This window comes from Cyprinus carpio, chromosome A25 (genome assembly GCF_018340385.1).
Source record: "Cyprinus carpio isolate SPL01 chromosome A25, ASM1834038v1, whole genome shotgun sequence".
Classification (NCBI taxonomy): Eukaryota; Metazoa; Chordata; class Actinopteri; order Cypriniformes; family Cyprinidae; genus Cyprinus; species Cyprinus carpio.
The window spans coordinates 14,289,242-14,305,925 of NC_056596.1; the positions used below are offsets into that span (position 1 = coordinate 14,289,242).

General features: G+C 35.0%; 1 protein-coding gene across 2 annotated transcripts in view; it reads left to right on the forward strand.

Annotated features, from left to right (window-relative positions):
• The window catches only part of LOC109099814 (zinc finger protein 469-like), a 248,013-nt gene that overhangs the window by 15,531 nt on the left and 215,798 nt on the right, over positions 1-16,684 (forward strand). For both annotated transcript variants that reach the window (XM_042715660.1, XM_042715661.1), the window contains exon 2: positions 5,471-5,667. The gene's annotated coding sequence lies outside the window, so the exon portion shown is untranslated. The remainder of the gene's footprint in view (positions 1-5,470; positions 5,668-16,684) is intronic.

A 16,684-nucleotide genomic window follows, 5' to 3' on the forward strand; every position in this document is an offset into this window, starting at 1 on the left:
AGAAATCAGACTGATTCAGGACTCAAGTGTAACCCACTTACTCTATGATCCAGTGATTCAGTTCATGAATCATACTGACCTCTTTTATGTTTTTGCAACTAGGCCCATTCACTTTCATTATATTAAAACGGAATATTCTTCAAATTCATCTTTTAATGCTCCACAGAAAGACAAATGAGTTTGAAACAATATAAGGGTGATTAAATAGATACAGTATATTCATTTATGGATGGACTACTCTTTAAAAATCCTCCATGCGTAACGAGAGCTGGCCTTTCTCACAGCACAAACATTTCTGGCGTTTCCTGTGTGTACATTCATAACTGGCATATATAACCAAACTACCGTACTGTAATTGATCCCAGAATCTACCACTTGCCGCATTACTATTATGCTGTTGTCGATCTGGCCTCTGGTTTGTTTTACAGCTTTAAATACATCCCCATACAGCCACCTCAAAGTATGAAACATGACAGCCTTATGATGGATTACCCCGCAAAACTCTCTCATATACAAACCCACAGCTCAAGCCCTGCTCCTCTGCTCGCTTATTTTCATGCTAGGAAGTGGGAATGCCTTTTATCGCTTTTCAAAACAGCAATATATTGATATGGTACCTTTGTAAATGCAAATGCATTGTTTAATATATCATATTTGTACAATCAATAAATTTAATTAGAAAAATATGCTAATCAGATCAAAGTGTCACCAAAATCTATTTTTGCACTGCTTGTTCAGAAGCTGCATCTAAAACAACTTTATTTACACAGTAGTTAAATTGCATAATGATATGAGATTAATGTTTTAATAATTATGTTTTTTTTGAACATTGAATTATCAAACAGTTAACTTTGCACACCTGTGGGTAATTGATAGGGGCATTGGTCATAGAATATTGTCAAAAATTTATATAAAGAAAAAAGTCCTGCTTTCAAAAAGTATCAATTTATTCAGCAATCAGCAATCAGTCCCATGACCTTCATCATGCATTTACCAATGAAAATGTGGACATATAAATATTATTATTATTATTATTATTTATTAAATACATTTTATTTCTTTAATGAAATGATATGTTAAATATGAAACTAAAACATGCTGTAGATGGTGACAAGTCTTAATGAATGGGTCATTAATTCATTTATTCAACTGATTTGTTCAAACAGTTCATTTAGGAGCAAAGCACGTGATCTTAATGAATGGATAATTGAATCATTGATTTGCTCAAGAACACTGATTCATTCAGTAATGACTGTAAATTCAGTAAACTGTGTGATGCACAACATTGTTGTTTTTTTTTTTTTTTGGTTCTGTTTCGCCGACAAAAATAGTTCCGAACAGTGTTGACTACATTGTCTAAAATGTAACTAAAAATATTAACTTACATTTAACTGTTTATTGAACTGTTATTTAACTGTAAAAAAAATAAATACAAATAAAATAAAAATCAACATCACATTCGTAAATGTGCTGATATTTGGGAAAATCAGCAAGCTTGCTTGTGCAATATTGCTTAATTTTACTGTCATATAGAAATATAAGAAAGAAATTCATACAGGGCTTTTTTGCCATCATATATTGAATCTTGTTCCAATTGCATTCTACTAGATAATTTCAGCTTCCAGATTGTTAAAAGAATAATTCCAATATTATCATAGACAATATATATATATCGCACCTCCTGTTGATATGACTAGATTTTTGTATTTTCTGTGTAGTTTGCTCATACGTAACTGCACACAACGATGCTGGAAGGATGTGGATATGCAGTTTTTCATGTTTCTAAGTGCTTTTTAACATGTTGCTATGTCATTGCTGGTTGGGTGTTCTGGACGGTGGCTAGGGTATTGCTTCTTGGCTTACTGTCGATATATTCAGGTCTCTAGATGTAACTCTAGTACATCCATTGTAAGTCTATGGGATTTTTACTCTGTATTTCTTTAGTTTGTCCTCTTGTGCCCCTTTTCTATTCGTATATTCGTCTTTTTTCTCTCTGTTTTTCTTTGATAACACTGTTCCATGCTCTCGAGCCAGTCCAAATCGAAGTGCACCGCAGAACTTCCTCTTCAGCAGACTAGACGATTGATAAATGATGGAAACTGGCCGTCCAGCTGGTTTCGGTCCAGATGGAATCAAGCAGCTGAAGGACAAGGGATTTGCAGCCTGGCTGTAATGATTTTTAACAGTAATGTTTGCCCTGACTGATGATACACTGGTGCCCAGATTGAAGCCTCTGACAAAACCCTGCTGGCCAGAACTGACCTCAAAACATGCTCTGACTGTCTGCCGCTGCCTAGCTCTCATGTTCTCTCCTTTTTCCTCTCAACACTCTCTTCATCTTCTGGTCTTTCACCTTCCTAGAGGACAGTTTTGTTGCTCTGAGGTTGATATTTTATATCTCAGAATACTTGATGTAGTGGCACCAATTCGAATTAAAAAATATGGCCATATGCACATATAACTCACAAATAAATAAACAATATAAAAAAAATATAAAAAAAAAAATAAAAAAAAAATAATTAAAAAATATTTTTAAAAATTTTTAAACTATAAAATATGCATCAAAAGCATAGTAATTATATATAATTTTCCTCGATAAATAATCAAAAGAGTTCGATATAATGTTATATTTTTATATATTTTTTTACTTTTATATATGCATCAAAAGCATAGTAAAAAAAAAACACTAGTAATATACTGCAGCCTGCACTGTGCAGAAGATACGTGTCAAAGTCAGGCAACACAAAACTGTCATGATGTGAAACAATATCACTTATTAAAACATGCAGAAACTAAGAAATACATTTTCTATTCTATTTTCTATATAAGATATTTCTTGTGTTAATAAAAAATAACTGAAGTGTAAAGAATTGAAGTAAAGAAATGTTTGTCATGTTCTGACCATAAAGAGTCATTTAAAATCACAATTAACAGATGAAATTTATCGTGATAATTATCGATGTCGAGTAATATAAAAAAAATATTGTTGATAATTATTGATATAAAGTGCTTTCTTTTCTTTTTTTTTATGAAAAATTTATACACATTAATTTTTTAAAAAAGAAAAAAATCTGTAAGTTATACTGTATGTGCATGTTATATTTTTATATAATTATTTGTATATTTTATTACTTTCAAAGTTTTTTTTTTCGTGTTCATTCTGATTCTGACAATTACAACAATGTTGCAAGTAAGCAAGTAAATCGCAAGTATCCTGTACAATATATTTATACAGTATTTATACAAAAGAATTACTATGATTTTTGACCTTTCTTTAGACTACAGTTCGTTTTGCTGTAGTTCAGATTTATATTTCTAATAATACTGTAAGATGGTGAAAAGGTGTCAAAATAAAAGCTAAAAAGTGTAAAAAAAAATAAATCAAAATAAAGCTAAATATTTTCTAAATAGTATTTTACACAGTATTTTATTTTTACAGTCTAAATGGGCCTTTACACATGAAAATATACATGAATATACACGAAAACGCCTAATATGGGAGTATCTGACCTGAAAATGTAAAAACCACTTTGAGCAGTTGAGATTAGCAATCTCGTATATGTGTTGTTTCCTGTGGGTCGGGAGCTAACATGCATGACCCGATGCTTTTCCAAGAGCTGTGCCATATTCCTGGCTGTATGCTGCAAATGTGTTGCTGTTTATCGAGTGCAGTAAAACCTTGGCATCTGATATGCATCCCTCTGGGTATGTGGTGTCTGTAAATGAGTGAATAAATAAAAACACGCTTTCATTCCTACTATGACCCAGAGCAACCCAACGATCTGCTCTGTTCTGCGTCCTATAATGAGACAGATGTGTCTATTTTGGGGTTTGTGCTTTTTATTCATTAATGGAAGCCCCTCAGACTGCTTATGTGTAAATATTCAATTGCTTCCCCTTGGCTCCATTTTTACACAGTCCTGCAACTTTTTAGAGGACAGTTTTAAAAAGAAGGGAAATAATGCCTGATACTCTTGTTTTTTTCATAAGCTTTGCTCAGATCGCATCTGACTCAAATGCTGCTAAGCTTAGTGGTGTTTGTCATAATGTTGTGAAGGCCAAAGTCAGGGTTATCATCATTACGGTTGGGGTTAAGTGGGAGAGACGGCCCATTTCTGTGTAATGTTGTGCAGTGATGCATACGCCACTACAGCACATCTGTATGCATCTGCACAGTGTCATCAGTCCAATCCAGATGGCCAGGAAAACATCTTTCCACGGACCACTGAAATGATGCTTAAATTCACAGGGCCCTGGTGAATTTAATAATCTTTGGATGATGATTATTTATGATTTGAGTGTTTAACTCCATACAGTCTGTGGTTTTATTCTAAATGTGGTGAATTCAGTGAAAAACAGAGTTATGAATCATTCTGGTCAGTTCATTACTTGACCATTTATTCATTAGGATTATATTTGCATAGTCAACAGTGTGTAGATGTGGGATCTGAACTGACAGATGATTCAGAACTTGAATGTTTTTTATGACTTTCAATTTTGTTATTGGTTCTCAAGCGTTTATTCTTACACCGATGTGGAACTGCTACCCACCAAATCCTGAATAGCCAAATGACTCTTATAAGCTGGTTCTTTTTAAGAAAATAAAAAACATACAGTCTGACCAGTGTAGTCTGAATCCTGAATAAATGACTCTTATGAGCCGGTTCTTTTAAAAAGAATTAAAAACATACATTGTGACCACAGCAGTCAGAGTCCTGAACAAATGAATCCAGAACAAATCACTCTGAGCCAGTTCCTTTTATTAAAAGAATCATGACAGTGTGACCAGTGTTATCCGAATCATGAACAAATGACTCTTATGAGCCGGTTCTTTTTAAGTGATTCAAAAACATACACTGTTACCAGTGTAGTGTGAATCTTGAACAAATGAATCTTATGAGCTGGTACTTTATGGAGAATCGTAGTCTGATTGTTGCACAAATGGTTCTTTTAAGCTGGTTGAATTAATGGATGGCACATGTTAGCACATTTGAATTGCTTTTAGTAGTTTTATTTAATATAGAGCCAGCTATTAGATTGCATTTTTGGCAAAGGATGTGAAAAGCCTTTGTAAACATTGTTTGCAAGAATTGTTTTAAACTTGAAATCTGAAATTATTTCATCAGTTGTCAACAGAAATCCTCATTGTTTTTTTTTTTATTCCCCTAAATATTTATTCCTCAACAGTACTAAAATCATTAATGGAACATTACAAGGAATTGAGACCAGAATTCCCAGCCATTTTCATTGCTGTTTACGGAAAGTATATACCCAGTGTGTGCGTCTGTGAAATCTTGTACGTAACATTCATGAATCAGGCCACAGGAATGTGTATCAAGGAAATAAATACCATCTATTTTGATTCCAAGTCTCCATTTTCTCTCCTTACGTTATTTCAGACCCAATTGAGACATTAAAGAGTTCTCATTTGTGACTTTTCCTTTCCTCTGGCTTCTTGTGTTCCTGTTAGTTCATCAGGCATTTCCTGGACTTCCTGGTTTCTTGGCCCAGTCCAGCTGAGAGTCCACCTGCTCCGCTCAGAGATCCAGCTCACTTTCCCATGACGGCTGGACTCAATTATCGGCTCAGAAAAACCACCGCGTTGAGGTGAATTTAGATGTGATTGTCTGCCGAATGGAGAAAAAGAGTCCAGCGCTACAGTGACAGGTACGTATGAATGCTGCCAGAATCCAGCAGTCACACATTCACGTCCTTGTTGGTTTGTCACAAGCCGAGGCAGAGCTGAGCTGGCGGACAGCCATGTTGAATCAGTGCTTCATGGTTTAGGCATAATGCAGTGGAGATGAAATGTGGTATTTTCTGCTCTTTGTGTACCTGTCTTCACCATGTGGGTTCGAAACAAGGGGAACGTGTTGTGAGTCACTCATGGGATTTGGCCCAGTGTTCCTGTAGCATTGGAAAATAGGCTTAAAAATGCTGTTTTTGGCATGGAGCAGCAGGTACTGTACGTTAATGCGCTGTCAAGGACTCAACTTCGCTCAAGTTGTTCTGTCTTATATCACCCACAGGCACGCTGAGTGTCATCTGTAATCTGTCCTGATATACAGTAGGATCTGCAGTCTACAGTGGAGCATGTAACATTTCCAGATAAGGTTGTCCATTAGTGTGGTCCCATAAAATACCAAAATAAATGGTTATTTCTTATTTATTCTAAGGTTTCATTCAGCTGCTAGCAGCATGTTTGATGTTAGTTTTTGTTTATTTATTTATTTATTTTGTGTTCTTTACATACTCATAGTATTTATAAATATTTTGGATGAATTAATATTTAATATTAATATTTTGCTTTTATTTTTTATATTTTCACTTTTCATTTTTAATTTAAGTTCTATTCATTTTTATGTAATTTTCCCGTTATTCTATTAGTTTTATTTTTTTTTTTAGCTTAATTTTTAGTAATTTTAGTACTTAAACTTTTAAACTTAACTTACTTTTAGTGCTTAAACTTGTAACTTTTCAACTTTAAAATTTCAGTTACCTGCCAAGGCAAGATTAAATTTTTCTTATATTTCTTAATACATGTGTATGTTTTCAACAATCAGTTAGTGAAAAAGATTTTTAATAGTGAAGAGTAACAAACAACAACAACAAAAAAACAATCATCTTAGTGAGTACTTTTGCCTTGTCTTGCAGTAAAAATGCAACAAGCATCCATAAAATAAGATTTATTTTGTTGTGCAAGTTAAATTGTGCAAATTAACATATTATTAATATTAGTTTTTTTCTTGTTTTAAGTGTAAAACTAAGTAAATTGATTTTGTTTTTGCTTAAAATAAGAATCAATCAAATTGTCTTTTTCAATAATGCCGTTTTTTTTTATTTACTTAAATTTAGTTAAAAGCGATTAAATAGTTTTTCTTTTTATAACGATATATATATATATATATATATGTATATATATATATATATATATATATATATAGACGACAAGTATATGTGTATGTGTATACATATACATAAGACATGAATGAATAGCAGAAGTCTGCTTTTTGGATTTTTCTTCTGAGATAAAGAATGTTTTTATTATTCAGTTTCTTCTCACATACAGCAAAGACATGAATGAATAGCAGAAGTCTGCTTTTTGGATTTTTCTTCTGAGATAAAGACTCCAGTAATCCCACATTTGTCTCCTCTGGAGTTTCAGAAGAGATCTCAACAATATCTCAAACTGTGCAAAAAAATCAGATTTCAAAGGAAACTCCATTTTCATTACATTCTTCCAAAACCAAATGATTTAGCTATGCCATCTACATTATAGCGCTAGGCTGTACCCTCACTCAATGTCCACAATCGTCTCATTAGTGATTTTAGGAGAAACATCTGAGACAGTGTTGATATCATTATTGAGAACACCAAGTCTTGAGCAATGAAAGGGCAATCTCTGAGCAATAAAATGAGTATTAACTGAATGACGATTTATTGACTAATTTTGACAGGTTTATTGACTATACTAAAAACTTTACAGAAACCAAAATGTTTAAAAAACATCTCCCCCAAACGGTCAATCTCTCCATTTTATTGCGTCATCGGCTGCCTTTCTGGTTAGTCATGTTTGTTTGCATCTGTTTATTCATGTCTGGCTGTAGCTTTGTCTTCTTTCATAGGGAGGGGGCTCTTGAGAACGAGAGGTGAATGCAGGCTGCTATCAGATCCAGTCTGAAGTGGATGTATTTGATTTCATATGTGTTTTGAGACTAGAGCAAGTCCAGACTTCCAGCTCTTATCCAAAATGATAGCTGAGCAATAAATTTGACACACATTTCTGATGACTCCATGGGAATATCAACAACATTTTTCATTCAGTATTGAAGATAAATCCAAATATATGTAATATTCAAACCTTCTCTAGTTACGGTAGTAAACACATCATCTGTAAATAAGCCTTCATGTACTTTTTAACTGAATCACTGAGTCATTCAGACTGAATCGTTCAATTATTCATATTCAGAAATTGATTTAGTGAAAAGGTCCATCTCCAAAGAATGATTCATTCATGTCTGACTTTGGAATCATTCAGACCAAATCATTGAATCAGTCAGGTTTTATGGACAAGGGCAATTGATTCATTGAAAAGAGCCATCTCTAAAGAATGATTCATTCGCAAATCTGACATTGGAATCATTCTGACAGAATCATTTAGGTTTAATGAATAGGAGAAATTAATAAATTGAAAAGATCCATCTCTAAAGAATGATTCATTCACAAACCTGACTTCGGAATCATTCAGACTGAATCGCTGAATCATTCAGAAACTTTAAGGATTTATGAACTGGAGAATTTGATTCATTAAAAAGATCCACTTCTAAAGAATGATTCATTCACATATCTGACAATGACATCAATCAGGGTGAATTACTGGATCATTTGAGCTTTGTTATCAGGAGTAATTGATTTATTAAATAGGTCCCTCTCCAAATAATGATTAATTCATACATCTAATATCGGAATCATTCAGACCAAATCATTCAGGTTTTATGAACAGGAGCACTTGATTAACTGGAAAGATTATTTTCTAATGAAAGATTTATTGACAAATCTGACATTGGAATAATTCCAACTGAATCACTGAATCATTCAGGTTTTACAAGAAGGAGCAATTGATTCATTGAAAAGATCCATCTTGAAGAGTGATACATTCACAAATCTGACATTGCTCTTTGTCATATAAACTCTCATGAAGAGCTAAAGCAGAAGTCGAGTTTTTAAGTGAAAAACAGCTCATTTTATTTAAATAATCTGCTTGCCACATAAAAAAACAGTCATATAACTTCAAAATCATACGACTTTCTGCAGTCCCCATTCATTGTAGTTGCATGGAAAAGAGCAACCAGCACATTTTTCAAAATTTCTCCTTTTGTATTTAATGAAAAAAGTTTGAAAATACATGAGGTTAATGACAGATTTTTTAGTTTCGGGTGAACGATCCCTCTAAATTCTTTTGGATCAACAACTAAAAACAGATCTCATGTGACTCATGGGTGAAACGAATGGCTGGCCGAACCATTTCAGAAATGCAGAGAAGAATCAACAAGTGGGTCTGGGCAGAGACAGGGTGTCGTCAACGGTCTGGACTTCAGTCTCCAAAACAACCCTACAGACTATAAATGCTGACTGAATTGACAAGGAGCTCGGCTCTGTTTTCAGGTCATTTTGAGCCGTACCTGCTTATCTTAGGTGGAGCGTCGCATTCCTGTAGTTTGGGCAGGTCTGCTCTGGCCTTGTGCCATCGTATCGGCCTGAAGCATGTACATACATTAGTGCACGTTATCGTTCCGTTGGGTGTGTCTGAAGTGTGTATATTTTAGCAAATCGTGAAAATCTACAATAGCAGCTGTCTTATAGGCTTATTTGCATTTGCACTAGTGGCGATATTGCGCAGGCATGTATTGTTTGTTTTGGCCTCCTTTACGTAAAAACTGCCTGCGAAGCTCTGAATGTCACCTTTGTGTTCAACAACACAATATAAACCCTCGGTAGAGGGTTGCAGTGCACTGTATCTCTTCAAATCTCTTTTGTTTGAATGCGTGATGTACTCATGTGTCGGTTGACCACCCAGACGCAGGTTTATAACAATAACACTTCCACTTCCTATTGCTGATAACGCTACGGCTACGGCTGAGGGAATCTCGGCAGGACAGACTGTATCAGTCAAACTCGGTGCACATCAGAGGAGCAGACCCCTGTGTTTAGGAAACAGCTAGTCAAGCCTACATTTCTAAAATTTCCTCCCCGCTCATGTAACCTAAACACACTAATCTGGCTCTAAACTGTCATTATAGCAACATTTGTTACAGTGTTAATGCTCTGAATGTATATATCTCTAGACCTTATTATGGATATCGCTTGCAGTGACTTTGCCAAGTACAGTAAGATGTGTTTCTGGACAGCGTTCAGATTTTTTTTCATCATAGTTATTGTCTTGTTAAAAAATTTATGAATTTAGGCAATATTTTGCTATGCTATATACATAACTTTAGGCCTTTTAAATGGCTTATAATTTTTAAGTTGAAAAGTTAATCCTCATATGTTCACCAAGACTGGATTTATTAGAGATAGATACAATAAAATATTATTACAACTTGAAGTTACTATTTTCTATTGTAATATACAGTATTATAAAATGTAACGTATTCCTGTGATGTAAAGCTGAGGAGGGTTCTAACAGTTTGGACATGAATCAGAGTTAAAAAACTATATAAATACTGTTCCGTTTCTTGCATAGACCGATCATTTTGTGTCTTTACACATCAATGTATTCCCCTTTCCATACTGTGAGCACGTCTCCTGGCGTGACGAGACAAAACCAATAAAACCCATTACAAACAAGGCATTTGTTGCATCCAGTGGGGACATAATTACTGATTATAATGACTTATACTGTCTTTTTATGCGTTGCGTTGTGTATCGTGCCGCGTAAACATGAAACCATGTCTGCATTTGTGATCGGAGAAACAACAAACCACAAGTGCTACTCTAACACTGCTCAAAACTTGCGTTTGAATCATCAGTGGCAAATCATTTAAATATGAAAACGTACTTACAGGCTGTGAGTCAGAACAGCCGGCATTGTAGTGTACTCTCCCAGGATCAGTAAACAGTCCTCCATAAAATGCGTTGCACACATCTGAATATTTCGGTTGAACTGTTCTGGAACAGTGTTGTAAATACAACTTAACCACTGATTTCTTGTCGTGTCCTCTTTTGGAAGGCCAAACAAAGTAGTTTCACTTTCATAACGAAACACACAGCATCTTCACAACATGGCAGCGGCGGCAACAGAGAGAATCAAAGGTAACACCTTCTTTCTTTGCATGAACATTTGGGCAGCGTTATGCAAATCTTCCCACACAGTGACATAGACATGTGGGGGCGTGTTTAAACGAGGCGTTTAAGGAAGGGCGTGGTTGAGTCTTAACTTTTATAAAGAATATCTCTTTGGGTTTGAGACTTAAGTCTTTGCAACTTTTGGGATTTTATGCATTCACAATCAGCTTGTAACACTCCAAAGAGAAAGGAAAACTTGAAATCGCATCTTATGACCCCTTTAATATTTTGAATTAGATTGTATTATTATATTTTCTGTTTTCACTTTCAGTTAAAATGTTCATAAATTTGTTGTTTTGTCATATTTATTAGATTTTTTTTGTCTATATAGTGTTTGTTTTTATTTAATAGTTTTAGTTTAAGTTTTTTAGTAATTGAACTTGAACTAAATGGAAAAAAGTAGCTTTATATGTTGTACTTATACATTTAAGGGTTATCTATAATGTCTAGAGACATTATAATTTTTTGTCTGTCTAGTCTAATTTATAGTTGTGTACTGGCTCCAGGCAGTGGTGCAGTTTGACATAAATGCAAGATTACACAACAATCATCACGGCTGGCGAGAGAAAAACTCATTAGCATGATGGAAAGTCCCCACGGTTGTACCTACACAAGTGAAAATAGCTTAAGGTATATGTTAACAATTTTGTTAGCATGCTAGTTATGAAAGATTTACTGCGCTAAGTGATAGTTGTTTTTTTCCTTTGTTGTTTGCTTGAGAGCGATAGCACATTGTTTTACATGAAGGAAGCCTCTGCCAGCTCATTTACCCCATTCTGTCTAGACTTAATGTTTGATGATAAATGTTAATTGAGTGCAGTACAGAGATGAACTCCAAGCTGTCTGATTGACAGTCTGCTATTGCAGTCATTTTCTGGATGAGTTGAGCGTCAGCTCCACGGGTTAAAAGGTGATCATCATCTGCACATGTCAGTAAAGCTTCACTTTCAGGGCTGCCCGATGGCTTGGGGCCGGAGTGAGAGACAGTCGGGACAGTTGATGGAATTGTCAAGTTCCTGATCGGGCCAGTGCTGCATCGTTACAAAAGTTTAGCATTTGCACATTTTTAAGTCCATTCAGCCAATTTTAAATGATTTGAGCGCAAGAAGATATGAAAGCGAACTCAATTCCATTACGTAAGTACATTTTTGGAAGATTTGTACTTGTGTAAAGGTAATAGGCCTACATTTTACAACCAAACAGATTATTACGCTAAACGTAAATGGTATCACTATTAGGAAGAATGACATTGGCAGTTTTTTTGGACATATAAACAAAATCTGTTGACTTTAGCAATCTTTGTTGCATTATGTGCCAACGGTGACCATTCAAAAATGGGGAAAGAGCACTTTTCAAGTTTTTTTCTCCAAAGTTTGCATGCCTGTAACTCAAGAAGTATTAGAGATATCTTAATGCCCTTAATATTGGGCATCTTCATTTTTAAGGTGCTATATGGTTCAGTTCCAGAGATATTGGAATTTAAATATGGCTCCAGGAGTAAATTGTTAAATTGTACACATTTTCAGTGGTTCAAAAACCAAATGTGGATAACTTTTCACAAATAAAAAACAACTTCTCAATTAAAAAAAAATTTAAAAAAAGACAAATACTGTTGAAACTAGAAAAGTATCTTGTTTCCTTCTGTCAAAACAACTGAACATACCTGTCTGAGTGCCATGAATATACTTTTTCCAAAGTTTGTGTGCCTATAACTCAAGAAGTATTGAAGATATTGCAATATAATTTTAGAATCTACATGTAGTTCTTAATAACCTTTTTTTTTTGTTTGTTTTGGAATCTCCATTTTCAAGGCCCTGTATCATTCAGTCCCAGAGATATGAGGATCTCAATGCAGCTTCATATTCAGATTGCTGAATATTACCCATTCAGTGGTCGAAAACCAAACATTGGTCACTTTGTTTACAGCCGATACTTATTATATTTAAAACAGAATGTCTGAAGAATTAATAATGCTGAAACTAGAAATGCATATTTTTTCCCCGCTATCAAAGCAATTGCATAGAACAAACCTGAGTGCTATCTGAGTGCTTTGCTTGTCTATTCTGTGTAATATAGCTTGTTTTCTGTAAAATAGACCTATTCATTCAACTAAATGAAATATTACCTGTTTAAATATTAGCATATTATTGTATAGTATATGTGTCACACTTAAGTGACTAGTAACTAGCTTCTTAAGAAGTTTTTTAAATGTATTTATTATTACTATTATTATTATTATTATTATTTGTTACGTCAGTTAGGTTTAGTGGTTTACAAGGTGTGTGTATAAGATTCATATGAATCATTTGAACTGAACTGCATTTGTATGTTTTTGATTAACTAAAAGCCACCAGAAAGAGTCATTTGCTTGTGAATCAGACTGTGCTTAATGTGCTGTATATTTGTTTTTTGCGTGCAGTGCACGAGGACTCAATTGAAAACTCAGTTTTCAGACGAAGCGCTGCTGTCCCCCCATGCACCCCTAGTCTTAAATATATGTCATTGATGTAGCCAGAATTATCCTTACTATTACACTGCTGATCTTTTATTGATGTATTTTTACGTCTTTCTTGTGTTGGCTTGTCGGCATGTCTAATCCCAAATTCTACCCCTTGGAGCTCCATCAAACACATGAGACCGTTTACAGTATATGACCCAGAGCTATTTTGTTCAGAGAAAAGCACACAAACACTGCCACCGTGACGCCTAAATGAGTGTTTCCCTAGATGAAATGCCAGTAAAGGTCTTCCATCATTGCACTTCATCTTTGTTAAAATAAACACCAGTAGATGATCATCATGAAATAAGTGGCAGCTGGCGGAGGATTGGTTTGTGTGCGATTTATGAACGAATCATAAGCCAGCATCCATATTTCTGCATCTATAGACAGTTTCTGAAGGAAACTATTTCAACACCTGCTTCAAAGCGTTGCTAGCTGCTCAATGACAAAGTCTCCTCATCACCGACAGGCAAATTACAGTTTAGCGACTGCCTTTCTGTCGTCTTTCTCCGCTCATCCAGTGCAGAAACATGTTCCAAGATGAGTCGTCTGATAATAATGTATCATCTGAACTTTGAACATGCTCCAACACCTAAATCTATTCTGATTTATCTCCTGAAGGAAAGTATTTCACCCTGACGGAAGATTGTAAGGCGGCCCGATGCGAGAGTTTCAAATGGTTGATGTTCACTGGGTCATGTGTTTTTGCCTTTACTACTGATCAGTTTGATTTTTCTGTAGTCTGTGTGTGTATTTATAGAATCACCAGCTATGTGAACTGCCTTTATCTCTTTTCCTCTGAATCTCCTTCCTGCCACTAGGGGGGAGGCCATAAGCACAGTTGGAGCGCTCGAAAGGGCATTTTGCTAGCTGGATGCAGTTTCTGCTGCTTGAACTTGGTTATTTACACAGTTTGGTCTTAATCACTTTGAATTCTTCCTCACTGAAATCATGCAGCCATATTGATTTGTTGATTTGTACTTTGTGCTTGAGAAAAGTTTCGTATTTAGTGCATGTGCTGATCAACGAGTCTCATTATCTAGTATCAAGCGATATCAAGTATGACAGAAATATAACCTGGAAGCTGGAAAGAATAAATAGGCAACAGAAAGAAAAGATCAGTTTTTGGCGCCACAGACAGGGGCCTAAAGAATAACAGTTCCTGCTGTGATTGAAGATGACATCACAGACATTAAAGAGATGAAACGCTGATGAACTTTTCTGTCAGATCCATGAGAGCGAGCAATAGAGAGTGCTTTGTGTATAAGTGAGATGTTTATGTGTGCCTTTTATCTCGGTGATTTAAATACACAGCCTTGTTTTTGTCATAAATCATCTAGGCTCGTGATTCCCAAACAGCGGTATGTGTACAGCAGGGGTTACTTAACAGAAAAACATCAATTATTTAAATATTTACATATTTTTAGCATATTATTTTGATGTAAATATATGGTTGCATATAATTTTATATAAATAAATTGACTTTTTTTAAACTTTTTTTATTAAATATAATTTACAATTCTATTTTATTTTTTTAAACAAACTGATTATTTCACTCACACATTCTATTTATTTATTGGATACAATCCAATCTGTATAATCCAAGATGAGTCTTCAAATTTTGGATCATTGTCCTTGGAAGAGAGAGATTATTTTATTTTATTTTCCTAAAAGACAACATACAAAAGGTCTAATTTCATTGGAATCTTAAATAAATAGCTATTTTTGATTTGATGTTGGTGTAAAGGGGTATTTGAGTCCTACTGATGGGCTTTTGATGATACCTAAGATCAAAAAGGTTGGGAAACACCAATGTAGGCGACTGCAAACACCTGATGGTTCTCCTAATACACAACTGGGATGTCTTCAATCTACTATAGTCAATTTTCCATCTTTTTCATTCTAGTCATAAATATGGTTCTTAGCAGTTTTTTGCTTTTTTTTCAGTGTCCATAAATCAGTGCCAAACTCTGTGCCAGACGTAACATTTCATGAAGCTATCACGAGCCGAAGCCAAAGTAATTATTTCACTTAATTTTCAGAACATTTCTCAGGGCAAGGAAAACAAAGTCTTGGATATTGTTGCTAGACATTTGAATCAGTAGTTCAGATGTGTAGATTATTATATTAGCGTTCTTAGATGTTGCTGCCTGACTAGGGAGCGATAAAATTCAAGTTGAGTTATTGAGTTGAGAATGCAGAAACCATATGTGGAGAAACTCTGATAAACATTCATACATATACACATATATACTTGCACAGATATAAACTCGTATTTAAAATAGTATATATATTTTAAATAGTATTTAGTTAACAAAGTAATGAAATTCAGGATTTGATTGGAGTCCAAGATGAGGAGACGTGCATTACGTGCCCTAGTGATTTTCTTCCTTTATTGCATTCTTGGAATTTCACATTGAGTCTTAGAGGCCCCTGGCAGTCAAAGGGCCAGTAGCATTGGCCCCACTGTCCCGGACCATAATTCAGCACTGGCAATATTACATCAAAGTTTCTGAACATTTTGAAACTGCATAAATGTGAGATGAAAAAGTGGAAAATAATGCATGTTTCAAATATCCTGTGTGTTTTGGAGATATGTAGAGTGCGAAGGCCCGTCTGATGTTTTCAGGATTGAGCAGAGGATTTACAAGACCCTGCATTTAGTCGTCGTGCTCCAGCCATTCTTCTAATAATCTTCCACCATGTGCTTTTTTTCCCTCTTGCAGACGTTCGGTGTAATGACACAATGGAATCACATCCTTATCAGCCTGTGAGCAAATCCTGCTCACTTCTGCAGACTTTCCATTGCCTTCTGAGGTTTCTTTGCCAGTTTTTTAGGGTTGTGACTCAAGACCAGCTGTTAATGGTCTTTAGCATGAACCAAGAGAGGCGTAAGAGTGTCCCATTTATTTAGCAGCTGTGGTGCTCATGTGAGTAATGTGAGTTTGAATCTGGCTCGCTCCGTTTCCAATATACCATTTTGTGGAAGTTGACTTGAAACAAATTTCTTTAATTTGATAATGCTTTCAGATAAGAATAAGAGTAAAGAATCTGAAATGGCTCCGTTTTTCCCCCACAATCATTATGGAAAATGTGAAAAAAGTCCTACTTATGAAATACATCACTGTAGCTGTCTGCAGATGTTCAAAATATGGATTTCACATAATGCGGCCATGTATGCTGTCATAAAAGCACATGACGATTATTGAGTTAGGAAGTTAATCCGTTTTCATGTTCATACAGTTTTGTTGAGTTCCTGCTGAGTAGACTGACAGTTCATGTCAAAGGCCGCTGGATCGTTGCCACCTCCACATCACTCAACGTTTCCACTCACAGCCC